A 27,075-nucleotide genomic window follows, 5' to 3' on the forward strand; every position below is an offset into this window, starting at 1 on the left:
TAATATCCCAAACATTTCTTTCTCAAATAATGAATTTTTTGGGCCTAATTTGACAAAGATGACGTGCATACTGTGAAAATTGGAAAGAGTGTGGATACTGGACGGTCTGTTAAGGTGAAAATAAGTTGTAAGTGTAGAGGTGAGAAATTCTTGGAAAAAATGAAGAGCAGTATGTTCTAGCTATTATAAAATACAGATAATGTAGGCAGAAGAGCAGGAGTGGAAGATAATCTTGTGACAAGGAATGATCAGGGCTGGCAGTTATGATCTCAGGTGGCCAATGGTAAACAAAATAAGTTTAATTTAATTTTGAATGGTGAATATAAACTCTAATGTATCATTGAGACTTAATGGGTAGAAATTTAGGGATATAATGTTGTCAATGGGAAGTATGTCTTTGTCAAACAACATGGAGTATAAGGGCATAGTAGGATGTGATAATGTGATTTTATAATAATATATATTTGGTCTTTGTACACATTTCTGACAGAGCTCCTAACTCCCTTGGAATTTGCTAAATGGAGGGAGAATAAAGGTGCCTTTTGTTAAGTCAATGAGGTGACTTTTGGACTGCACCTGGATGGGGCAGTGGCTAGCTGCCAGTGAAGCCAACCATGTGATTAGAGAGTTGAAACTTTAAGAACTCCCTCCTTCACTACCTCCAGGGAGGGAAGAGAGGGTTGAGATTGAGTTCAATCCCCAATGGCCAATGACTTAATCAACTATGCTTATGTAATTAAGTATCCATTAAAGGGTTCAGAGAACTTCCCAGTTTGTAAATGCATGGAGATTTGGAGAAATTGTTGTGCTCAGAGATGGCATGGAAGCTCTGTGCCCCTTCTTCATATCTTGCCCTATGCATGTTTTCCATCTCACTGTTCCTGAGTTATGTCCTTTTATAATAAACTGGTAAGTAGTAAGTAAACTGTGTTTCTGAGTTCTATGAGCCACTCTAGCATATCCATCAAACTCAAAGGATCATGGGTACCTCTATTTTATAGCCATTCCATCAGAAAAACCTGGTGTCTGAAGTATGTGTATACTTCTTGGCAGGGGGTCTTAAAGGACTATGCCCTTAAACTCTAAGGGGAGATTTTTGGAAACTACAATGTAGAGCCAATTGGTCAGAAGCACATGTGGAATCAGAGATGGGGGTTGGCATCTGAAGTGGAATGCAGTCTTGTGGGACTGAACATTTAATTTATGGAATCTGATGTTGTCTCTGGGTAGATAGTGTCAGAGGTGAGTTTTGGGATACACAAAGTGTGCTGGAAAATTGCTTAGATGGGGTGGAGAACACCCCCTACCCCACCCCTGCATACACGCAAACACACTGGCATTATGAGATGATCAGAATCCTTTTTGTAGAAGAATCCATTTTTTAAAATATTTCTTTATTTTCGGGAGAGTGCAAGTGGGGGTGCGGCAGAGAGAGGGGAACAGAAGATCTGAAGCAGGCTGTGTGCTGACAGGCTGACAGCAGCAACCCTAATATGGGGCTCAAACTGCTGAACTGAGAGATCATGACCTGAGCCGAAGTTGGGCAATCAACCAACTGAGCTACGCAGGTGCCCCAATAATCCATTTTTAATACAGCAGAGGTATGATGAATGGTGGAGAGATTTAGCAATGGATATAAACAGAGAAACATAGGCCTGATATTTCCATTTGAATGGTTTAAAGCATGCCTGCTCAAATAGAGAATGAAAATGAAGTTTTCATGATAAAGGTCACAAAACTGATAAAGAAGTAATATACAAAGGCATATAGATTTTTCTTTATTGTCCAGACATTACGAGGAGTGTATGAAACAGGAGTTGGTACATGATTAATTTTCCCGGTGACAATTTTCATAATTATGAAAACATGAAGGGAAACTCTAGTGTAGGCCCATCAATAAGGAACAAAACATAGCTTGATATAAGAATAGTGTCAGGAAACTGGGGTGGAAGTGACTAAGACATGAGAGAAGTTCTTCATGGGTCAAAGAGGGAAAGGTGAACTTGGTCAGACCTCCTCCTGGCCTTCTCAAGGGAATACTTCAAAATGTTGAGAGAAAATCAAGTTGTAATTCCATAGTCAAGGATTCAAAGGGAGCCAACGCTAAAACAAGGTATAAATCTATAACGACAGCAGTGATAATTGAATTTCTACTATAAGCTAATTACTATTCAAGGCACTTTGAATATGCTATTCCTAGAAAAACATTTTGGTTTCACATTTACCACAGACCCCATGGAGGAGAAAAGACATTGGAAGGGTGTGTGTGTGTGTGTGTGTGTGTGTGTGTGTAGGTGGGGGACCAGAGTGACTGCTCATAGATAAGTTCCCATATTTTTAAAGGCCACATGTGAAAAGTAAAGGAGGGCATCCCAAATAAAGGGTAAATGTAAAAATGTGGCTGAAAGCTGTAGGAAAATGTTATGAATATACTGAGCTCAAAATATGCCGAGGCTTGAGAAAGATGCCAACCTAGAATAATTCTCAAAAAAAGAATTAAGGGCTACTTGCGGTGCATGCGGGATGGCAGTGACAGACGTGCTGTTCAATACTCTTGTTTGCTTCCGTCTCAGGAAGAAGCTTCAAACTGGAAAGAGAGCAAATACAGCTAAGCAGTATTTAAGTGTATGATGGGGGGATAAATTGCAGAGAAACTTGCTGTTTTGAATGTTTTCCCCTTGATCTTGGCCCTGAAGGGACTTGCAAGAGCTATCCTGGGAGCATTGTTGGTGATATTTGTGTACTCCTGTTGCTGAGAGAATGAACCAACTGAAGCCAGATATTCTAATACTCGAATGGGCTCTAGAAGCTAATAGAATTGTCTTCGTTTCTTCAGGTTTAGTTGTTTCCTTCTCTATGATTCTGTTGAAATTACCTCATCCTCCTATCCCAACAGTTGATGTAGTTCATTGTAACTATTTGCTTTTACCATATCTAGACTATAATGTCCTTGAAGGTAAGGACTGTCTTGTATTTGTTATTTTCCTAGGGTCTGTCACAGTGCACTGAAACACAGTGAGGAGTTCTGTTTATTAATTTCTTGCTCTCTCACACTCTCTTTATTGTCCTCTCTCCTATTCTTTCCATTCAACATGTTATGGTTAGTCTTAATGCAATTAAAAATAAACTTCTTGCTTAATTCATGAAACTTTGGCCTTATGTATTTCCTTCCTTCCTTCCTTTCCTTCCTTTCCTCCCCTTTAAAAAAGAAACTGTGATCATATAGCTAGTGTCCCATGTAAGAATTCCTTCCAGGAATTTGTTGGGGAAAATCTATACATTTTTATAAATCTTGAATCCTGGGAAAAATTAGTTAACAAAAAAATGGGAAAATGATTAGAATTCTCCTGCAAGAATTAAAGCCTAGCAGTCAACATAAGGAATCCACTGGTGTCAAGATGAAACCAAGAGCAAGAAATGCTGATGTATAAAGTTGAAGACCCTAAGGTTGAGGCCACCATGTCCTAGAACTGGGACAGGTATTGTAGAGGCAGGCAAAAAAGTTTAACAGCTCCAAAAAAAATCCCCTGAAAATATGCCAATTCATCCCTTCTTTCATGCCCCTGGGAATCACTGCTCCTTTACCATCTCCGTAGATTTGCCTTTTCCAAGAATGTCCTATAGTTGGAATCCTACACTACATAGCCTCTGCAGATTAGCTTCTCTCACTTAGTAATACGCATTTAAACTTCCTCTGTCACACAGTTCTCTAACTCTGTCTAGATTATTTATATAATATGCTAGGGGTCTCAACAAATGAGAGGTCTACATATCTTGACCCCTGAAAGGGTCTACTCTTGGGAGAGTTAATTTGCTTCTCTAAATGTTTATTTTTTCATTAGCAAAAGCAGGGGATAATAGTACTTACCTTGGAATGCTGTTCTGAGGATTAGAGAGATTATAAAACAAATAACATTCTAATAGTGGAATTGCTTTTTGAGATTACTGTGGAGGAATCCATGAGATAGTAAGTAATTGGTAAAAAAGAAACTTGAGAGAGTAAAGCAAAGAAATAAAATATTACTGTCAATAAAAGACTTATGTTAAGTTCTTTCCCTTGAGGGACCAGAGTGAGTTCCTATGGCACTTTGCTTCTGTTTGGGAATGATTTAGGAGAAGAGACTTCATTTACTACTCCTAAGATTTATCCATGGGAAACAGGATGCTGATTGTTAATAGACCAATATATTCTTCAATATAGTCAGTAATGAGAATTTGACTCAAGATGCCCTGTATTTTGAAGGGTGAGGAGAGGCTGAGTGGTAGAATATGAAAATGTGTTTCCAACGTTTCTGCATTCATACGTGGTGTTTGGCTTGCTCATGTATCGCATGGATTCTAAGTGCCTATTGCAATCTTTACACCTGATACTTGGTATATGTATTTACAACATAATTTGTTGTTGTTGGGATTTGTTTTTTGATTTTTGTTTATTTACAGTAGGTTTTGTACACGACTAATGTGCCAGATACTTTCTAATTGAATTCCAGATCCACTTTGTATCTTTCCCCACTCTCTCTCCTTGGAAGTCTCATCTGTGTAGACTACATCAGTAGGTCTCACTCAGGTATAAAGATTGTTTCATGACTCTGTCAAGTTCTAAGATACTTCCTGAAGTTTGGAGAGAGGAGATAGTCACAGGGCAACGATCCATAAAGTGAATGTCACAGGGCAACGATCCATAAAGTGAATGAATTATGGGAAATTATGAAAGATTGTGTTCCTATATATTCAGTTCTATCTAGTAGGTGCATGAATGATAGGTACGATTATCATTACATGCTCCATTCTGAAAATAAGGTTAAGAGCATTTTGGTTTTCTCCAAAGATTAAGTGTGGCAAAACTGTACAGATTTGCTGTAGTTTTAGAAAGGGACACAGGTGGGCTACAACAGTCATAATTTTTATTCCTTTATTCTTTTTCTGTCCCCCCTTTTCCTTCTTTCCTCCTTTCATCCCTCCATTCTACTCTTCCTTCCTTAGCATTGCTTGAATAATGTAAGATGAGCACTGGTATAAAACTGTGGGTATCTGGAAATCATGGATTTATCAGAAGGGACTGCCACCTAAGCAGAATTTGACACTAGCACTTGGACTCTTACTTCCATTTTGATGATTTTCAGGATATAGTCTTTAGATAACAACAGATAAACAGAAACCTTCAGCTAGCTAATGAAAACCTTGCCTATGTGGGTTACATTTTATTGTTAAGCTCAGGTTTACAACATTATGATATGTATGTGATATTTTTCCAAGTTGGAGGTTATTTTATTTCTAATTTCTTCTTCATGCATGTCACTAATTTGGTGTTGTATTTAAGGAATAACAGGTTATTTTGGCCCTTGGGTGGGGAAATCACCAATAAAATTTCATGTCTGTATTGTTTGGCATCTAGAAAACAAGCTGATTCACTCCCAGATATCATTTAAATGATTTAAAATATTTAAATCAACTTCAATTATTGTTAATAGAAATTTCTAAGAAAATGTTTCACAAAATGTAGGCCAAGTCATAATATAGTCTAGTGAAATCCCTTATCTCAATTACTGGAACTTCTACTTCTCTATAATTTTACCTTTTCTCTTGTATGCTACTAGCACAACATGTTCTCATTGTATTTTCTGTTCATTTCTCAAATTTTTGATGAATAATTACATTAATGATTGCAAAGATTCCCATATAAATGGCTAAGTGTTCATCCATCCAGCCATCCTTTGTCATCCATTCATTTATGTACCAGGAAATGTGCTAACAAATGGAAAAGCAAGAAAACAAACAGAATTCTTCCCCTCAGTGAACTCACAGAACTGAAGAGACAGACAAAAAAATGGACAATGTGATGTGGTTAGGCTGCTAATTTAGATAAGGGTGGTCAGTGAAGAGAAGGGGTGAGAAGTAGGAAGCAGGGGCCTGGGGGGTGTTAAGTTGTAAGTGAGCTAAAGTGTAGCTGGGAGTTTTCTGAATGATGGAGGTGGGGGGCTAGTGAGGAGGCTGGAGGCTGAATCTTATGCACAGCATAAAAGTCTGAGAGATGTCATATGTGGGGAGGTATGATATATACCATTGAATATATCAGGAACTGGGGCGCCTGGGTGGCTTAGTCGGTTAAGCGTCCGACTTTCGCTTAGGTCATGATCTCGCGGTTCGTGGGTTCGAGCCCCGCGTCGGGCTCTCTGCTGACTGCCAGCTCAGAGCCTGGAGCCTGTTTCAGTCTGTGACTCCCTCTCTCTCTGACCCTCCCCTGCTCACGCTGTCTCTCTCTCTCTCTCCTAGAAATAAATAAAACATAAAAAAAAAAAAATTTGAATATATCAGGAAACCACAGGATAGATGAGAGCCATGAAAGATGTCCCCAGACTTGTAAGCAGGCAGGAGGTCATAAAAGCTCTATCAGCTGAGACAATTTGCAATGTTGGAAGGACACCTGGCAAGCCACTGATGGGTGTTGAGCAGAGTACAGTGACCAAATATGTGTTTCCAAAGGGTTACTCTCAGTCTGTGGAGGCCTGAGAATGGCAGTGGAGGCATTAGATTATGAGTGGATGGGAACAAAGACCAGGTCTATTTATTCACCGCTGTATCTTCAGGACCTTAATCAGTGCTTGGCACATAATAATTCCTCCATGAATATTTGTTGAGAAAAGGAATAAACGCAGATCATGTGGGGAACTTTTGAGGTAATCCCAGTAAGAAATGATGAAGGCCTGAGTTGTCAGTTGAGAAGGATAAAACCTGGGTAATGTGGATCCGTATTTTCCAAACTTTCCTAGTTGACTTGTATTAGGAAATCCACCTACATGACACAGTGGGCGCACACCCACACCTAAAACTCATGTTTTATTGAACAGTATTTACTCCCACCTGTACATCCACTCTGTTTTCTGTTGTATGCCAGGCTACACTATGTTAGGGCTACTCTAACAAATACAGTAGACTCGGTGGCTTAAACCAAAGATACCTGAATTCTCCCAATTCTGGAGACTAAAAGTCCGAGATTGAAGTGTCAGCAGATTTGGTTTCTTAGGAGGATAACAAGAGAAGCCTCTTCCCCATCTCTCTCTTTGGCTAGTAGAGAGTGGTCTTCTCCCAGTGTCTTCCCATGGTCTTAGCTTCTTGAATGTTTGTGTCCTAATCTTTTCTTATAAGGACACAGTTATATTGAATTAGGGCCTACCTATGTGACTTCATTTTACCCTAATTATCTCTTTATAGGCCTAATCGCCAGATATAGTCACACTATGCAGTACTGGAGGTTAGAACTTCAACATAGGAATTCTGGGGGGACACTGACACTATTTTTTTTTAATTGACCAAAGTCAATAGGATACATTGAGGCACATTCTTTATGTTGCACCCTCTGTTTTAAAAGATCTATAATTATACATATCACCTCTATGTAGACATTATGCAAAATAGTTTCACTATCCTAAATATCCTCTGTACTCTACTTATTTATCTGTCTCTCCCAATCCCTGGCAACTATTGATCTTTTCACTTTATCCAAAGTTTCCCCTTTTTCCTAGTGCCGTATAGTTGGGATCATACTGTGTAGAGCCTTTTCAATTTGGCTGCTTTCATTTAGTAATATTTTCTTTCAAAAATGTTGTTCCTAACCTGTTGCTCTTCTATTTGGGAAGATCTTCTATTTGATTTAAGGTGACAGTAATGAGGTATAACTACCAGGACTTGAGGGCTGTTAAGATACGGGGAGCAGAGGGTACAGGTCTGGAGCCTAGGAGACGGTCTGTGATGAACATTTGGCTGGCACACAGGTGTTAATTGGAGTCACGGATGTGGTTGGACCAGCCCAGAAAGTGAAGAGAGGGTGAGAATTGGAGAGTTGAGGAATAAATCCTAGAGCATGTCAATCTCATCGGTGTGAAACTTTGTCCTCAGTTTGAGTTGAACATCTTTAGCTATATTAGTTTATCATTTTTTTTCTGTGAACTGTTTGCTCAGATCTTGTGTAAAGATTTCTGTTGGTTTGTTGATTGTTTTCAACAGTATGAGTGAGATATTTAACATATCTCACATATGTCTGTATTTCATATATTACAGGAACTAGTACATTACTATGTTTTCAAATATTTTTCCCAATTATTTGTCTTTCAACTTTATAATACTAGTGGCGATGCAGAAATTATAGTCAATTTTACCAATGGGCAACTTTATCTTTTGAATTTTATGGCATTCTTAGCAAGGCCTTCTCCACCCTCATATAAAGAATAGTCTTCCATGTTTTCTAACAGTAGTTTTATTTATTTGTTTAAGCTTTACATTTGGAAATTGGATGATCTTAAAATAATGTTCATATATGGGCAACATAGGGATCTAGTTTCATTTTTGTCTATATGACCTGGAGAATAATCTTAGCACAATTTATGAAATGAATTCTCTTTTTTCCTTTCTGATTTTAATTGATATAATTTTACATATCAACATGAAATATGTATTTATTTCAGGAGTTTCCATTATGTTTCATTGCTCTGCCTATCTGCTCCTAACCAGTTCCACATTGATTTAGTGCATTTTTTGATATATATTTGGGATACTGAATAGGGCTAATCTTTCATTACTATTTTTCCCCACTCACATACACTTCCATGGACAGCTTTACTCATGTATTTGCAAGTGATCTTTAAAATAGGTTGTCCTCTTATCCCTCTCTTAAAAATCTACACCACGAAACAAATCTCCAAATACAATACTTTCATAATTTCATTGTGGACTCTATCAAATTTCCAAGTAACTTAGAAAGATTGCCTTCATTACAAAGTTTTCATTATCCAAAGTCTTGAGTCATTATATTTGAGAAAATTTTATTGGATATCCATGTAGTTGAAATCCACAGTGGCAGCCATAGGTAACATCTGCCAAAATGTTCCTCCCCAAACCATAAGAAAATACAAGTGAATTCTATCCAATACCATGCCCATATCTTAATTTGCAGACAGAGACTGGAAACTACAAAATAACTGTCCCCAAATAGTGAAAAATGATGAAGTTCCACTGGGCAACTTTTCACACTGCCACCTTATCCCAGGACACACAGGCTTTGTGGTGGGTAAAGGTAGATGGAGAAAAGTTGTGAGGAAAACCAAAAAAAAGGAGGTAAGCAATGAGCTGTAATGATAATTTGGAAGGCCTACCAAAAATATTATATCTATCCTAAATCTGGGAGAAAAGCAAACAAAAACCTGGAAAGGTGTTTGCCAATATCAGACCAAGAGTTTTAGGAAGAGACTCAGAATTTCTGTGATTTAAAAGAGCATGCTCAGTTTAAAAAGATAGATGCAGTTAATAGACAGATTTCCTTTCCTGTCCCTTTCCCTTCCTTTCAGTATAGTTAACATACAGTATTATATTAGTTTCAGGTGTAAAGTGCAGTAATCTGACATTGCTTAGTGCTCATCATAAGTGTACTCTTAATCTCCTTCATCTATTTTGCCCATTTCCTTACCCACCTCCCCACTGGTAAACATCTGTTTGTTCTCTATAGTTAAGAGTCTGGTTTTGGTTTGTCTTACATCTTTGTTTATTGTTGTTTCTCAAATTCCATATGTTAGTGAAATCATATGGCATTCTTCTTTCTATGACTTTTCACTTAGCACTGTACTCTAAATTTATCCACGTTGTTGCAAATGGCAAGATTTTGTTCTTATTATGGCTGAGTAATATTTTATTATATGTACATACCATTTCTTCTTTATCCATTCAGCAAAAGATAGACCCTTGGGCTATTTCCATAATGTGGCTATTATAAATAATGCTACAACGAACATAGGGGTACATACATCCATTTGAATTAGTATTTTTATATTCTTTGGATAAGTACCTGGTAGTGAAATTGCTGGGTCCTATGGTAATTCTAGTGTTAACTTTGTGAGGAACCTTCATACCGTTTACCATAGTGGCTGTCCCAGTTTATGTTCCCACCAACCATGCACAAGGATTCCTTTTTCTCCACATCCTTGCTAACACTTTGTTTCTTCTGTTGTTAATTTTAGCCATTCCTAAAGGTGTGAGGTGGTATCTCATTGTGGTTTTAATTTTCATTTCCCTGATGAGTGACGTTGATCATCTTTTCATGTGTGTTGGCCATCTGTATGGCCATCTTTGGAGAAATGCCTGTTTATGTCTCTACCCATTTTTAAACTATTTGTTTTTCAGGTGTTGAGCTTTATAAATTCTTTATATATTTTGAATACTAACCCTTCATCAGAAATACCGTTTGCAAATATCTTCTCTCATTCCATAGGTTGTCCTTTAGTTTTGTTGAATGTCTACTGCACTCTACAGAAGCTTTTAATTAATTTTGATGTGGTGCCAACAGTTTATTTTTGCTTTTGTTTCTCTTGCTTCAGGAGAACTATCTAGGAAAATGTTGCTATGGCCAATGTCAGATAAGTCACTGCTTGTTTTCTCTTCTAAGAATTTTATGGTCTCAGGTCTTATATTTAGGTCTTTAATCTATTTTGAGTTTATTTTTGGGTATAGTGTGAGAAAGTAGTCCAGTTTCATTCTTTTGCACATAGCTGTTCCCTTTTCCTAGCACCATTGTTGAAAAGACTGTCTTTTTCCCAATGCATATTTTGCCCCCTTTGTTGAGAACTAATTGACCATACAATCATGGGTTTATCTCTGGACTCTCTATTCTGTTCTGTTGCTATGTGTCTGTTTTTGTGCCAGAACCATACTGTTTTGATTACTATAACTTTGTAGGATGTCTTGATATTTGGGACTGTGATACCTCAGTTTTATTTATTTTTTTCCCCAAGATTGCTTTGGCTCTTCAGGGTCGTTTTGCAGTTCCATACAAATTTTATTCCATTTCTGTGAAAAATGCCATTGGTATTTTGATAGCAATTGCATTAAATCTTAGACAGACTTGGTTTAAATGGCACACTTCAAAATGCCTCTTTTTTTAACAAATAAGAGCCCTGGACCTGATGGTTTCCCTGGGGAATTCTACCAGACATTTAAAACAGAATTAATCCCAATTCTTCTCAAACTATTCCAAAAAATAGAAGTCGAAGGAAAACTCCCGGACTCATTTTCTTTAAAAAATTTTTTTAACGTTTATTCACGTTTAAGAGACAGAGGCAGAGCATGAGCAGGGACAGAGAGAGAGAGGGAGACACAAAATCAGAAGCAGGCTCCAGACTCTGAGCTGTCAGCACAGAGCCCAATTCAGGGATTGAACATACCAGCCATGAGATCATGACCTGAGCCAAAGTCAGACGCTTAACTGACCGAGCCACCCAGGTGCCCCTTTTCTTTTATTTTGAAAATGAGCAGGGGAGGGGCAGAAAAAAGGAAAAAGAGAGTCCCAGATTGTAGGGCTCAGTGTCACAAACTATGAGATCATAACCTGAGTCAAAATCAGACACTTAACTGACTAAGCCAACCAGTTGCTCCAAAATGCATAACTTGTGTGGGAAGAAAAAGTGCAAAGGAGTGAAAAGTGCTTTGAAAGAAAAGGAGAACCATAAAGTGAGAGGACTTGCAACCACCCCGACATCAAAAACAAATAAGAACACCTTGCTAAAAGTATCTTGATGGTACTAAATAATGGAAATACTGGAAACACCCCAATATCATAAAAATGAATGAAAGAAAAGTTAAGTCCATACAGAGATATTGCTGAAAATCAGAAAGTAAAATTTCATACGTAAAAAGTGAAGAAATTAACCATCCTTTCCTTGAAAAATGAACACTAAGCAGATGAAAACTGTAAGCCAATTGTTTTTTCATAGTTTATTGTCAAGTTGGTTTCCATATAACACCCAGTGCTCATCTCTACAAGTGCCTTCCTCCATGTCCACCACCCCTCTTCCACACACCCATCAGTCCTCAGTTTGTTCTCAGCATTCAAGAGTTTCTCATGATTTGCCTCCCTCCCTCTCCCCNGGTTTTTTGTTTTTTATGTTTTTATTTTTATTTCTAGGAGAGAGAGAGACAGCGTGAGCAGGGGAGGGTCAGAGAGAGAGGGAGTCACAGACTGAAACAGGCTCCAGGCTGTGAGCTGGCAGTCAGCACAGAGCCTGACGCGGGGCCGAACCCACGAACCGCGAGATCATGACCTAAGCGAAAGTGGGACACTTAACCGACTAAGCCACCCAGGCGCCCTGTCAGTGTGGTTTTAATTTGTATTTCCCTGATGAGTGACGCTGAGCATCGTTTCATGTGTCTATTGAGTAAGCCAATCTTCTAAACAAAATTAAATCTTCCTGAATAAGCATTTGAGGAATTGGGGAACCATCTTTAATGGGTAATTTGAAAATTCAAATGAAAATGGACAAGAACAGAGAATTAAAGAGATTAAATCAGAAAATAGGAAAAAAACTCCCAGTATCTCATAAATGAAGAATAAATTACAGTAATAAAGTCAATAAATAATTACAAGAATGAATTTAAAGGAAAATTAAGGCCCATTAAAAAGTTAGGCAAGGGGCGCCTGCGTGGCTCAGTCGTTAAGCATCTGACTTTGGCTCAGGTCATGATCTCATGGATGGTGGTTTAGAGCCCCGCGTTGGGCTCTGTACTGACAGCTAGCTCAGAGCCTGGAGCGTGCTTCGGATTCTGTGTCTCCCTCTCTGTCTGGGCCTCCCCTACTCACACTTTCTCTCTCTCCCTTTCTCTCAGAAATAAATAAAACTTTTTAAAAAATTAAAAATTAGGTAAATAACTAAAGAAAATGATAAAAGCAAAAGAAGGAAAAATAGAAAGTAGTAACATTAAAAACAAGAAAAATGTAGTAACCTACAGATTTGCAGAGTCCATGAAGAAGATAAAATTGAAGTAGCAGAGAGCTAATATTTAAAACCATAACCCAAGAAAACCTTTCAGAAATAGAAGACTCCATTACATTGAATGGACTCATAATACACCTTAGAAAGTTAACTAAGAATAATAAATGCTGAGACCTACTTAGCCTAGTAAAACAATTATATTTCAAGGTTATAGATGAAATCCTGCAGGCCTTAGGAAAACAAGAATTTCACGAGGCAGAGAACTAGACTGGAATCAAACTTGTCAAAACCAAGATACAAAGAAAGGCAAAAATGGAGGAGCAGTAAAAAAAAAAGAAAAAAAAAAAGTAAAAAATAAAAATAAAGAATATGCAAACTAAATGTATGTATATCCAGCCACTGTCCTTCAGATAGCAAGGTTATTAAATAATCAGTTTCAACAGATAAGAACATTGGGACTTGTATATTCGTCAGCCTTTCTTGAGGAACCTACTAGAAGCAGAGCATCTTTCAACTAAGTAATAACTGGGGAATACTTTAGCAAAAGTACTATCTTGTATATTTTAAAATGCATAAATTTTCATCTTCAGTTAGAACTAAGGTAAAGACGAGGATTCAGGATTAATGTACAAATACTGTAAATGGCAACAATATAGAATGCCAATGATGGAACTAAATAACAAAAATGAAGGTAGCTGGAGAAGTAAATGGGAGAGAGGAACACAGAGAAAGCTTACTGATGTTTAGGTAGACAGTATGTGTTAAAGGATACTGTACAAAAACTGATAAATTGGAGTAAAAAGTTAAATGAGAAAAAAGAAACTAAGGTCATTAAATAATGTATAGAAAAGTAATCTGTGGATTAAAAATTAACCTTTCTGAATAGTCACCTTGAAGAGAAAAAATCAGCAAATATAAGTATATATAACTGCAAAATAATAAGACTACATTGAGATGCAATGTAGGAATCATATCAATAAATGTGAATGGGCCTAATTTACCCATTAAAAGGAAAAGGTTTTTTTTTCCTGACCTTCCAAATCAGACCCAAATATATGCTGTATAGAAGAAAAACATCTAAAATGAAATGATTTTAAAAGGCTAAAAAAAATGGGTGGTAGTGGATGATAAAGTAGGATTTTGTGGGAATCCTAGAAAGGAATATAGCTGTGATAAATTGATATAATGACATTACAAATGCATGACATGACCTCACTAAAGGGAGGTCTTTGATGGGAAACTATAAGGTTAAAATTAAAACAGTATGTTTTAATTTGTTTCTCATGGGACTATGGGTTCATAGTTCTGAACCTGCTTTACCTATACACTGGAGATGAACGAACAAGTTAATGGACGGTGGATGGTTTTGTTTTGTTTTTGTTTTTTCATGTATTTTGTAGGTCTTATTTATAAACTAATCTTGAGTAGATAATTTTCTCTTTCCTTCTACTTAGCATTTCCTGTTTTGGGGTTTTAATTTCAACTCTTTGTTCCAACACTGACAGTCTATAGCAAGTCTTAGATTGTTGGATCAAGCTTTCAACTCACGATGATACTAGAAGACATTCCAAATACAGTCAGATACAGTCACCAAGGTTAAAGACCATTTGATAAGAAGATGGCTACAAATCTGGTCTGTTTCTTTCAACTCTGGTTGGTGGTCAGCTTCTTATAAGACCTGGACCAAGATAAAAGCATTAGTTTCTTTTAATGTCCATTCATATGTGGGTGAATCTTGTTTCAGCTCCTCTTCTCAGAAAGTGAGCCTGGGTCTAATCCTCTGCCTGATATGGAGAACTGTTATTCCTTAGTATGCTGGAAGAAATGAGTTGCTAGTTGTCTCTGCTTGCTTCTGAAATCAGAGCTCAGCAGACCAGGGCCTTCATCCTTGCATTACATTGGCTTTCTGTTTAATTTCTCCTCCGTGGAGATGGTTACCTCTGTGTGTGTGTGTGTGTGTGTGTGTGTGTGTGTGTGTGTGTGTGTGTGTGTGTCGATCTGTATGTCTATATGTGGCTATTTAGTGGGGGGAAGTCTGAAAATACAAACTGCCACTTGATTGGAAATTCCTCATTCCCTCTGGAGAATTTTAAACTTTGATTTTTATATGTGCTGTTTATTAATTTTTGAAACTACTCCTAAATTTTTAATCTTTTAAAAATATTAGTGTGAGATCTCATCCATTATAATTTCAAATTGGCCCTTTGTGTGTGTATGTGCAAAGAAAAAACTGTTGTTTTATGTATATATTTATACAAGTATATGTATTTTGCAATTAGATACCTTAAGAAATTATATTTTTCTAATAGTATTTTAGTATATTTGCTAGTGTTTCTATAAATGTAATTTTAACATTTGAAAAGGACAGTGTTACCTATTTTCTAATGTCTATATTTTTTGTGTAAATGTATTAACTGTAACTTCAAGGATATTGCTGTCTTATTACTAACTTTAATGGAAATAATGTTTTATCTTACTGTATGATTCGTTATCATTTTGTTTTTAGATCCATCAGATTACAAATTAATGTAAAAAGTAGTTTAAAGTTTATAATCATTAAAAATGCTTTATGCCTTAATGTTTATATTATTAACTTAAACATAAGCACTCATTTATGTTGCTTTTATTTTACAACCAAGAGGTTTTATTTAAATATGGATTGCTAATTGGAGATTAGTATTTGTGAAGCAATATGATTATATAATACTCATAAATTGTAGAATCCTACCCCAAGTCATCATAGTTAATCTGAAGTGCTTTTTAATGGTTCATACTTACTGAGTCATTCCAAAGAATTTAACTTCATTTTCTTAGAAAGAAGTTTTTTTGGCACTTAAATTTTGTTGATTGTTGTAGTATCTAATTGACTTCTATTTTATAGCACACTATGACTGATATAAACAGGTTTTGGAAAATGGAACTTTGTAAGCAGACATTTAACAAGTTGAAACAAAAGTGGATGAATGCATTGGATACTATTCTATATGCCGACATCATAAATCCATAATCAATAACTTTTTATTTTTTAAAGTTTATTTATCTTGAGAAAAGAGAGAGAAAGAGTACAAATGGGGACAGAGGTAGAGAGAGAGGGAAAGGAAAGAGAGCAATCCAAGCAGGCTCTATGCTGTCAGTGCAGAGCCTGATGCAGGATTTGATCCCATGAACTGTGAGATCATGACTTGGGCCAAGATCAAGAGTCAGACCCTTAACTGACTGAGCCACCAAGGTGCTCCAATAATTTCTTTTTTTAGAGAGAAAGCTGAGAAGTTATTTTTCTTAAAAGTTGATCAACTAGATGTCAATTATATCTGCCTTGAAAAATACATATATTTGTCACCTCAAAGTCCTCACATTGACTGAGTTTTTTTAATTATAAAGGTTTATTTAATTTCAATATTCATTATTTTAATTTTTACAATGACATTTTTTTTCTTCTAAGTGTTATTGGACTTTTAATATTAAGCCATCCTTGCATTCTGGGGATATTACTAGTTAAATTTTATTGTTATAATACAGTTATTAACAGTTTAATAATTTGATTTTAACATATGCCAAAATTACGGCTACCAATTTACCTAGGATTCTCACCTAGAAATTCATACGTGAAAATAGTCTACTTCTGTTGCAAACTGTCCCCATCATATTTTACAGTCTTTTGAGATTATAAAAGTCTTTGAATATTGTCATAGATGGAGGTTTTAAATACTGGCATACCTTGTTTTATTGTGCTTGGCTTTATCGTGCTTTGCAGATAATGTTTTTTGAAGGTTTGTGGGAACCCTGGAACAGGCAAGTCTATCAGCGCTCTTTTTCCAACAGCATGTTCTCGCTTCATGTCTATGTCATATTTTGGTAATTCTTACAGTATTTCACTTCCTCATTATTTGTTGTGGTAATCTGAGACTAGCAATTATGACTCACTGAAAGCTCAGATGATGGTTAGCATTCTTTAGCAAGGAAGTATTTTTAAAATTAAGATATGTACATTAAAAACGATGCCATCGCACATTTATTAGATGATACCATAGTGTAAACACCCCAAAACTTGATTTAACTCCCATTATTGCTGTGGTCTGGAACTGAACCTGAAATGTCTCCAAGGCATGCCTGTAGATGTTTCCTACATTGACAAGTTTTTTATTAATAACAGCAATAACATTGGTATCAATCATCGCCATCACCTATTTCCACTTAGGCTTCCTGACATTTCTCCAATCTCTAGTGGGGATCTTTTGTCATTTTTTTCTTGAGTAAACTAATGATGAATAAAATGAAATCTTATATTGTGTATCATCTACTGAGCAAATGGTAGGGCTGGGAATATTTTTTCTTATTCAACACACATTTTCTTTTATACCACAGCAGAAGAGTAATACCAACTGAAATGATTACTGATTACTTGTATCAGATACAAGATTTCTTTAGACACTAATGGGACTTGACAGGGTTTATCTCAGAAAACGGATCCCAAGGATGGCAAACTTTAGGTTTTTCAAAATTATTTTACTTCAGATTTTTTTCACATGGGGGTAGATTAAAATAAATATGAAAAAGGCAAAAGATCAAGCTTGTGAACACTTAGCAGTGGGTCTTGATCATTTTCTTTCTCTGAAATGAACATTCTATTAAATTTATTTTCCTATTCATTAAACTGTACTTCCTTTGTGGTGGTAATCCATTCTTAGGTAATTATTAAGTATTTATAATCTATTTTTAAATTTACTCATCTTATTTGGAGAGGGAGGCTGGGGCAGAAGAAGGTATATAGGTGTATTGAAGTTATTAGCAATATTTTAGACGAGAGAAATGCTTTTGAAAAAGACAAGTGGGTATACATTTAACTATTACATTTCTGTTTTTCAAATCAAATATTCTATTATTGGCAGATAATTTTCTGGCTGGTGTAGGTGTGTAATTTCCCATTATTGAGGTTGGTAAACATGCTTCAAAGTGATCTCTTTATCTAACCAATGCCCATATTAATACCTGTATTTGTTTTAGAATCAAGCATAGGATATTACCATGCAGAGTTCATTTTACATTTTTGTTAGGAGACATTATTAAACATTTCATGTGTTGTAAATTATTTAAAACGCAACACTCAGCAGCATCTTAAACTACTTGCTGATGTATCTAGAAATTCCATCCCGGATCATAGTCTGTATATTCAAGAAGGAGAAATAAGCCCTATTGTGGTCTTGAAAAAACATTAAGAACTGAATTTACAAAATAGAAATAATCCAATTATAATACATGAGATGTGATGATAGTGTAATATAGATAGGTACTGTAACTTAAAGTGATAACAGAACCAAATATAGAAGACACACAGGGCTACCTTGTTTGGCAAGAAACACATCTTGCCAAAGATTAGCCTTTAGTTGTTAACAAAGCTGTGAAAAGAAAACATTTGGCACCTTGTGGTTTTAACAGAAAAAAATAGTCGAACCAACAGTAGAAATATTAAACATATTTTATTAATTATTTAAACATTAGAAAGAACATTGAATGATAAAATTATCTTTCATTATTTAGCTTCTTTGTCTCTGGGTTTATTGACCTTTTCATATTTGCACAATTTTCCTAAGGAAATTGCCAAGCATTCTCTTTAGCTGGGCTAACTTGGCTCTAATTGATCTGTTTTCTGGTTTCCCCAATTTATAATTAATAGCATGAAAAGAAAAACCCATTTGTCCTGCCCATCCCTGAGTAGCCATGGCTCTATAATGCAGAATAGTAGATAAATATATCTTTACATTTCCATCCAGCAGTCCAGCAATAATGCCTTAAGTCTGTTGCCTGGCAGAACTCCCAAGTGCTTATAAAGAGACTAAGATCTCCGAAGATGATAGATCCATTCCAGCACACTGTGCTGAAAATCTTGTCAATTGTAAAATAATTGTTACCTATTGTGGGGTTTGAGGCAACAGGGATTTACATGACTATAGAGATCTTTTTTTTTTTTTTTTTAAGAACTGTGTAGAGTCTAGCCAACAGTTCTTGGCAGCGTTTTAAACGGCGTTAAGTTTCCTGGCAATGCCAAGGATCAGGTCCAGGGGAAACTGACTTCGTCACTGTAATTATTTCCAAGCTTACTCTGTTCCAAAACAAAGCAACTTGAGGACAGGTCTGTTGTAAATTTTCTAAGGGTGCTTCACATGCAAGGTCTTGAGTTTTTCTTCCAGACCAATTCAGATATGCTTTCTTTAATTTTTGCCAATTGGCACTATTGTCACACTCTTGGTCAAAGTCTGGAATTTTAAGATTTAATAGTCATGAGGGAACCATGGCCTAAATTCACTGTTCCATTGTGTGAGAGATGTCAATACATGAGCCTGCCCAAAGAATGGGTAGCAACATCAAGGACAAGAATTGCTTCATATCAGCCCCAAACAGTCATAAATGGTTTAATTATGTGTGTCCATGGGTGAAGAGGAGGAAGTTCAGTCTCCACTGATCTTAACATGTATGGGAAGAGTGACTTTTCAAGAACTTTTACAATATGCTTAACAACTTAATGAGTTTTAGAATGAAAGGGAGTATATAAATCATTGCAATCTCCCTGTTTTAAGCTTGGTGTTCTTATCAAATATAGGTGCTGTGACCCTGAAACCAGTGACTGTAGAGACTACATACATCATCTCACTTTTTATAGAGTGAACTGTAAACTAATCACATCTGTGGAGTACACTGCCCCTCCACTACCCCAGCCCAGGAAGGGGTTTGAAAAAGGACCCAGACATTTAACAATGCATATTAGGTGAAGACCTGTTCTCAAAACATGTTCTAAGAGATTTCCAAGTTTCATACAAGAGTAGATGTGACTCAGCTTTTATATACCAGGTCAGGCAAACTTTGTGCTTACGTCTATTACAATAACAGCAGTTTGGTTTGTAGAAACTGGGTTAGGCATAAATCTTTTAAGAACAGGGGAGTCATTTATTGGAGACCTAGAGTATTAGAGCCAGAATCAACTTTACACATTATTTGGCTGGCCTTTTTTCATAGGCACATGACTTGTGACAAAAATTGTGATTTGGGTTGGGTCATGGAGTTAGTCAGAGCTGGATCTGGAATACAAATCTCCTAACTCTTGACATTTCATTAGATTGGGGAAACAAATCAACAGGATTAGAAACAGCATGAAAATAAAGACCAATGCTTTTTGTACTTAAGGCATCTCTATAGAAAGCTTTCTTCCTCTGAAGGGAGGAAGCAGAGGTCATCTTTCTATAGTTATTCAGGATTAGTTTCCTATTCAGTCTTTGTCTCAGTAATTTGGGAAGTATGCAAGGTTTTGGGGGAACTTTTTTCCTACATATCAATGGCTTCATTTTGTTTCTTTTTAGTACTTTATTACCCAAGGTTATATTTCAAAATTTTTATTTTTTTAATACTAGTAGAAGTAACTCTGTTATTTATTATATATTATAAATAACTTCATATTTATCATTACATCATTATATTTTATATATATAATTATATTAATTTACATCACATCATTTATTTAATTTTAATAATTTTATACTTTTTAGCTCTATCTTAAATGATATAGTGGATTCAATCTCTAAGACATTTATTTCAAAGGGGTTGATTTAGAATAGACTTTATACTGTCCTATGTATAGAATGTGTCTGATTTCTTTTTTCAAAAGGTCAAGGTCCTTTTGTATCTTTCTGTTAAGATTAGTTACACATCTGGCCTTGATTGTTTCTGAGGGTATGTATATTTTGAAGCATGCAGTCTAGTCCACATACATCTGATAAGCCACCAAGTGTTGAACTTTTTAATAATGTTGTCATAATTTTCTTAATGATACTCAAATGCTTTAGGAAAGCACAAATACAGCAGCCACTAGCTATATGTGGCTATTTAAATTAAACAGTTAATCAAATTTGAATAAAACTTAAAAATCAGTTGCACAGTCACACTAGCCACATTTCAAGTGCTTAATAGCTACATGTGACTATCACTACTGCATGGGTATGGGAAATTTTCATTTTTACAGGAAGTTTTATTGGACTACTCAACTCTAGAAGAATTAAAGCTCTGTCCCAAGATCCTTGTATTCAAACTGCCTACGATACCTGAAGATTCATGTTAATCAGTAAATATATCAAGCATGTGATTTTCTTAAATATTTCTGAGAAGCACAAATAATTTTAACATTTTTGTACTGTTTTGTTGACCTTGTCACTTTCTAACTGTATACTTTTGAAAAACGGTTCCCTTTACTTTAACTTCTATCTTTCTAAAATAGAGATCATAATATTTGATGGAATTGTTTTGAGGATAGAATGATCACGTATGTGGAATACACTGGTAACTGGGTTTTGATTGGGATTAACACATTCAGGTAAAGTGTTCAGCACGCTATCTGGTGTATATTAGGTACTTGAATCAGCAGGTCCTCAATTACTGCCCTTTCTCAATACACACAAATACTTAGTAATTGTTAATCAAAATAGTTACAATACAACAGCTTTTCTTAGCCTCCAGAATCATAGGAGATAAATATTTGCAGTTTAAACTACACAGTCTATGGTATTTTGTTATAGCACCTAAATGAACTAAAACTTTACAATTATCTATCTATCTATCTATCTATCTATGGGGGGGGGGGGAGAGGAAAGAAAGGAAAGGGGAGGGAGGAAAGAAAGGAAAGGGGAGGGAGGAAAGAAAGGAAAGGGGAGAGAGGAAAGAAAGGAAAGGGGAGAGAGGAAGGAAAGGAAAGGGGAGAGAGGAAAGGAAAGGAAAGGGGAGAGAGGAAAGGAAAGGAAAGGGGAGAGAGGAAAGGAAAGGAAAGGGGAGAGACCCAAGCAGACTCCATGCTGTCAGCATAGAGCCTGATGAGGGGCTTGAGTCCACAACCCTGGGATGGTGGCCTGAACTGTAATCAAAAGTTCAACATTCAACTGATTGCGCCTCCCACGCACCCCAATAGTGTAGGATTTTTGATAATTTATTCACATATTCTTTCTCAAATAGCTCCTTTTATTTGTTAAGCTACCGCTCTGTGGGAAAGCCAGTTCACAGAAAGGTTCTAATCTGCAATTACCTAAGAGAACAAGTTATCCAGTCAGCCTAGAAGATATTGAGCTTAGAACTGTCGACTACAATCATATTTTCCTAAATGAAGACTTTAGAAGTCCTCATCTAATTGCTCTCCTCTCCTTTTTTTTTCTTCCCTACAGTGCTTTGGCATTCATTAAATACTTTGATATTCTGCATTTTATTTACCTGCACTTTTGACATATCTTTCTAGGTTGTCTGGTTCCCTGTCTACCTTCCCACCCGAGCATTTTAAATTTGCCTTAATGTTCTTGTGTTCTAGTTGTTTTTATTAAGAAGTTATCTCCCAGTTGTAGTTCTTCCTTTGAGGATGATGTATATTTCCCCCTTTTGGCTGCTTTAAGGACTTGTTCTTGGTTAAAGTGATATGACTGTGATGTGCTAAGGTGTGGTTTCATGTGTGTTGGTCCTTCTTGGAGATTCTTGAATCTCTGGCTTGTTGGTGGTGGTCAGTTTTGGAAATTTTTGGCTATTATCTTGTTCAGTATTGCTTTTGTTACATTCTCTTTCCTCTTCTAAATCCCAAATGTATTTCTTATATGTGCTATATCTTCTTTTCCGTATTTTATACCCTTTATTTTCTCTCTGTACTTTAACCTTGATATGCTCCAGTAACTTATTTTTTTAAAGACTTTGTTTTGAGAACAGTTTTAGGTTTACATTAAAACTGAGAGGAAAGTACAGAGATTTCCCATTCCATTTGCCCCCCCTCCCCAACTCCACCGTTATCAGTATCACTCACCTGCCTATTTGTCCTTCTGCCTCCTACCCCAACCCTGGCAACCCCTGATGTTTTTACTGTCACCATAGTTTTACCTTTTTCAGAATGGCATGTATTTAGAATTATACTATATTTAGCTTTCTCAGACTGGCTTCTTTCACTTAGTATTACTCCTTTAAGTTTCCTCTGTATCTTTTGATGGCTTGATAGTACATTTCTTTTTAGCACTGAATAATATTCCGTTGTTTGGATGTGCCACAATTTATCCATTTACTTACTGAAGGACATTTTGGTTGCTTCCAAGTTTTGGCAGTTATAAATAAAGCCGCTACAAATCTCCACATGCAGGGTTTTGTGTGGACATAACTTTTCAGCTCCTTTGGGTAAATACCAAGGAGCACAATTGCTGAATTGTGTGGTACGAATATGTTTATTTTTGTAGAAACTGCTAAGGTGGCTGTACCATTCTGCATTTCCACCAGCAATGAATGTGAGTTCCTGTTCTTCACATCCTTAACAGCATTGGATATTGTCATTGTCTGGATTTTGGCCATTGTAATAGGTGTATGGTAGTATCCCATTGTTTTACAACCTGCAATTCTCTGGTAATGTATAATACGGAGCATTGTTTGTATGCTTACTTGTCATTCATATATCATCTTTGGTGAGGTTTCTGTTAAGGTCGTTGGCCCATTTTAAAATCACGTTATTTGTTTTCTTGTTGAATTTTAAGAGTTCTTTGTATATTTTGGGTTACAGTCTTTTGCCAGATGTATATTTTTCAAATCTTTCCTCCCAGTCTGACTTGTCTTCTCATCTTCTTGGTAATGTTTTCTGCATAGCAGAAGTTTTTCATTTTAACCAACTCCAACTTATCAGTCATCTCTTTCATGGATTATGTCTTGGGTGTTTTATCTAAAGTCATTGCCAGACCCAAGTTCACCTGGATTGTCTCCTCTCTTATCTTCGAGGAGTTTTATAGTTTCATGTTTTATATTTCATTTTGAGTTAATTTTTGTAAAGGGGGTAAGTAAGGTCTGTGTCTCGATTGAATTTTTTTTTTTTTTTTTTTGCATGTGGATGTCCAGTTGTTGAAAAGACTATCTTTACTGCATTTTTCTGAACTCCAACCTCCGTGTTCCCAACCCGTTGAAATTGTTGCAAGCTCCAGGCCATTGCATTCCACTGAGCCTCCACTCCTGGTATACAGAGAATTGGCAAATTCCTGATTAGACTCCAGACAAATGAGCAACTCACCTCCATGTGTTTCTTCTCTCTCTAGAAAGATGGTCCCTCAAGTCCTGGCTGACTTGACTGCTTACTAATGCCTTCACAGGGTTGTGTTTTTCATCTTACTTGGAGTGTGTAAATGTTCCTCTCAGGCATTCTGGTAGAAGTTAATGCATCATGGTGGGAAGCAAAAGTCCAAGGTCTTGAATTTCATTTGATCTTCCACAAACTTGTGAAAAGATCTTGATGTGAAATTGAGTCTTAGGAAGGTTGGGTAGCTTGCTATGGCACAAGCCAAAAGGATAAATAGGTGGTCCTAGAGTACAGGTCAAGTACAGAAGGCAACAGAAGAGTTCAACTTTGTGAATTCCACAACCTTGCACCATGTGGGTTAGTATAATGGTATAAACCCATGACCTCTATGGGGTGGGGTAATGATAATTCTATGTTGTCAAACTTTAAAAGATTATTTCCACTGATGGATTTTATTAGCATACTTCTCCTTAGATAATATTTGTTAATCCCTTAATGTTTTCAAAACACTTGTACACTCATTATCCCACTGAATTCCCCATAAGTACCCTGACATGTGAGCAGAACAAATCTTACTCTCTATTTTACAGATGAGGCCAGAGACCGTTTCACTTTCCAATGTAATGATGCTAACGAGCCAAGTAGAACTGGGACTTGAACACAGGTCTTCTGACTTTTTTTTCCAGACTTTTCTATTAGACCCAGTCTGTGATACATATGGAAACTGAAAAGGGGCTCCGTAGAAGCTGTACTTTGGTCTAAGTTCTAAAGGATCAACAGGAGAGATGATTTTGGCCATGGGAATTTTTCCATGTAGTGCACACCTGATGATTTGCATCTCCCCTACTTCCATTCCCTATGTTACTAATGGGAGCTCCTGGAAAAATGCCTGCGTAGCCAATATGCTAGTAAGTCTCCCTCTGACTTTTTATTTCAACAAGGCTTTCCCTGAGGGAAATTCACAACTATCATCTGCCCTTTTGGAGCAAGTAGCAGTAAGATTCTTAAAAATTCTTGTTTTTCTCTGAGACAAAACCCTTCAACTACCTTACAGAAACCCAGTTTTCTGTGGGAGAATAATATTGAACAGGGCGAGGGAAGTACAGCTTGTGAGTCATAAATATTTACATTTCGTGGAGGCTTTGGGTAAGATTAAGAGGGCTGAACAGCACGACTTTCTGTGAGGAGGTGGCAGCACATTCTCTGAAATAGCTGAGGTGATACTGCTCAGGCCTCCAGCAATAATATAAATACAGCTTTTGAAAGGTATTTTTCCAGTTGTTCAAGGCTCTGTGAGTTCATTTAAATCTCTACTTTTTCAACTTTGATTCTGCTTTTGTCACTTAATGGCCATGGCTTGACCCACTCTCATCATCTGGGGACTTTTTAACAGAGAATGCATACACTAAACACATGAAAATTAGAAATATCAAGCAGAATTCATCTCATTCCCTTCTGCTGAATTGCTTAAAAACTGATAGCAAACACAAAATATGTATGCATTGCAACATAGAATCATTTAAGAATGCTTTTTGGGGGGCTCCTTTGTTTTGTTAGGGTTCAACTAGACTTTTAATTTCTTTGTTTTATTTGCACAACAAGGTTATGAATGATGAGGCAGCTAGAGCCAGACGTGTTGGCTCCAAGGTTTGCAATTTAAGTAGGGAGTATTTTGCAAGAGAGGAAGGGAGGGAGAGGGAATTCACTCTTATAATATGCATAGCTTGCTGAAACCTGAGTTTCCCAGATTGTCTTCCTTGAGCTCCCATATCTGTAAGAATAAAGGAAAAGCAGGAGGTGGCACGGCAGACTTGGAGAGTGGATTAGCTTTCTTAAGTGGGGTGAATACATCCCAAAGCAGGAGCAGTCCCATGATGCCCAGCTGCTGGCTGGTATTTCCCAGTGCTGCTCGCTCTCTGCAAGAAAACTACATACTGATGCAGAAGAACCCCATAGGCAAATATTTTCTAGCATCCTCTTTATTCAAAAATGGATAATAGTTGGAAATTGTTCTCTGTTACTATGACTATTGCCTCAAAGATAAAGATAAGTTTGTATAAAGTAGGGGCAGTTTCTCCTTAGAAATCTTTTATTTCCATTTGAATCTCCTAGCCACATTGTAATAAAAGGTCTCTGACCCAATTGTGGCATCCTCTTGGCCGTCTTCCCAGATCTGTGGAGGCAGAATATCTGGGCTTGGATGTTGGGCATGTATATTTCAAAAACCTTGTAAGTGATTTTGATAAGGTCCTCATTGCTTTACTTTTGTCCAAATTTACCTGTCCAAATCCCCTGGTTCTAAGTGACTAAATGTCTAATCCCAATATTTAACTTGGGGACCCTGCTGTACACTCACCCTGGCTTAATGGGCTGCCCTCTTGGATCAGTAGTTTCTCTTTATCAGTGATCTTCATACTTTGTTGCCAAAGGAGTGGCCAGCAGTTTCAAGAACATCGGGGACCATGAGGGGAGATAAATTTGGGATGAGAGATTATTTGGGGGGTATTCTAGAATCCCATTACAAGGTGACCGCCTGTTCTAACTATGCGTAAGATTGTCTTTGTACATAAATTTTGTGAGGCCTACTGTGTTGATAAAATTATTCAAAGAACAGACTGAAATGTGATTACCTTGTTTTAGCCCCGCTTACGACCAGGGACCTAGCTGGAAATTGCCGTTCGGCTTACCAATCCATTAAATACCTCCAGATTTGCCCTGCACTGCCAGTTTCACTTTCAATTTCACCTTGACACTATGTTAATTTTGTTTAGGAAACCCAGTTACCAAGCTGCAGATGAGATGGAGTTGGAAGTAGATGTGCCCAAGCCATATTGAACTTTAGGAAAGGAAAAGCTGATGGTCACCAGGGAGTCTCTGGAGAGTAACTGGCCTGACTTTTTCTGCTGTTTCCCAATCAACAGCCACAGTGAAGAGTCAGGGTGGGTCTGACTTGTGCTCTCACACAGTCCCTTTCCCCTGTGGCTGAGAGAGGCCTCTTACAAAGCATCTCAGATACCACCCAGCGATAGCTCAGGTATCAGCAGGAAAGGAAAAGGGGAACAATTCCTCTGGGCTATCAGAGTACTGTTTTCTTTTTCACCTTGGTGAGCATCTGAAAGACATGCCTAAGCTTTCACTCTTGGGAAAAGTGATCCTTTATGCTGATCTCACTTGAGATACGGGAAGATACTCTCTCTTGTCCATCTGTGTCCTCCTGTTTGCTGGGGAGAGTCCTGGGGGAACGAGGAGAAGCACAGTTGAAGA

General features: G+C 36.9%; 1 protein-coding gene across 1 annotated transcript in view; it reads left to right on the top strand.

Moving 5' to 3' along the window:
• LOC144234475 (uncharacterized) overlaps positions 1-27,075 on the top strand; it is a 556,590-nt gene that overhangs the window by 302,042 nt on the left and 227,473 nt on the right. The window lies entirely within an intron of this gene.

The sequence above is a fragment of the Crocuta crocuta genome, unplaced genomic scaffold, assembly GCF_008692635.1.
Source record: "Crocuta crocuta isolate KB4526 unplaced genomic scaffold, BGI_CrCroc_1.0 scaffold154, whole genome shotgun sequence".
NCBI lineage: Eukaryota > Metazoa > Chordata > Mammalia > Carnivora > Hyaenidae > Crocuta > Crocuta crocuta.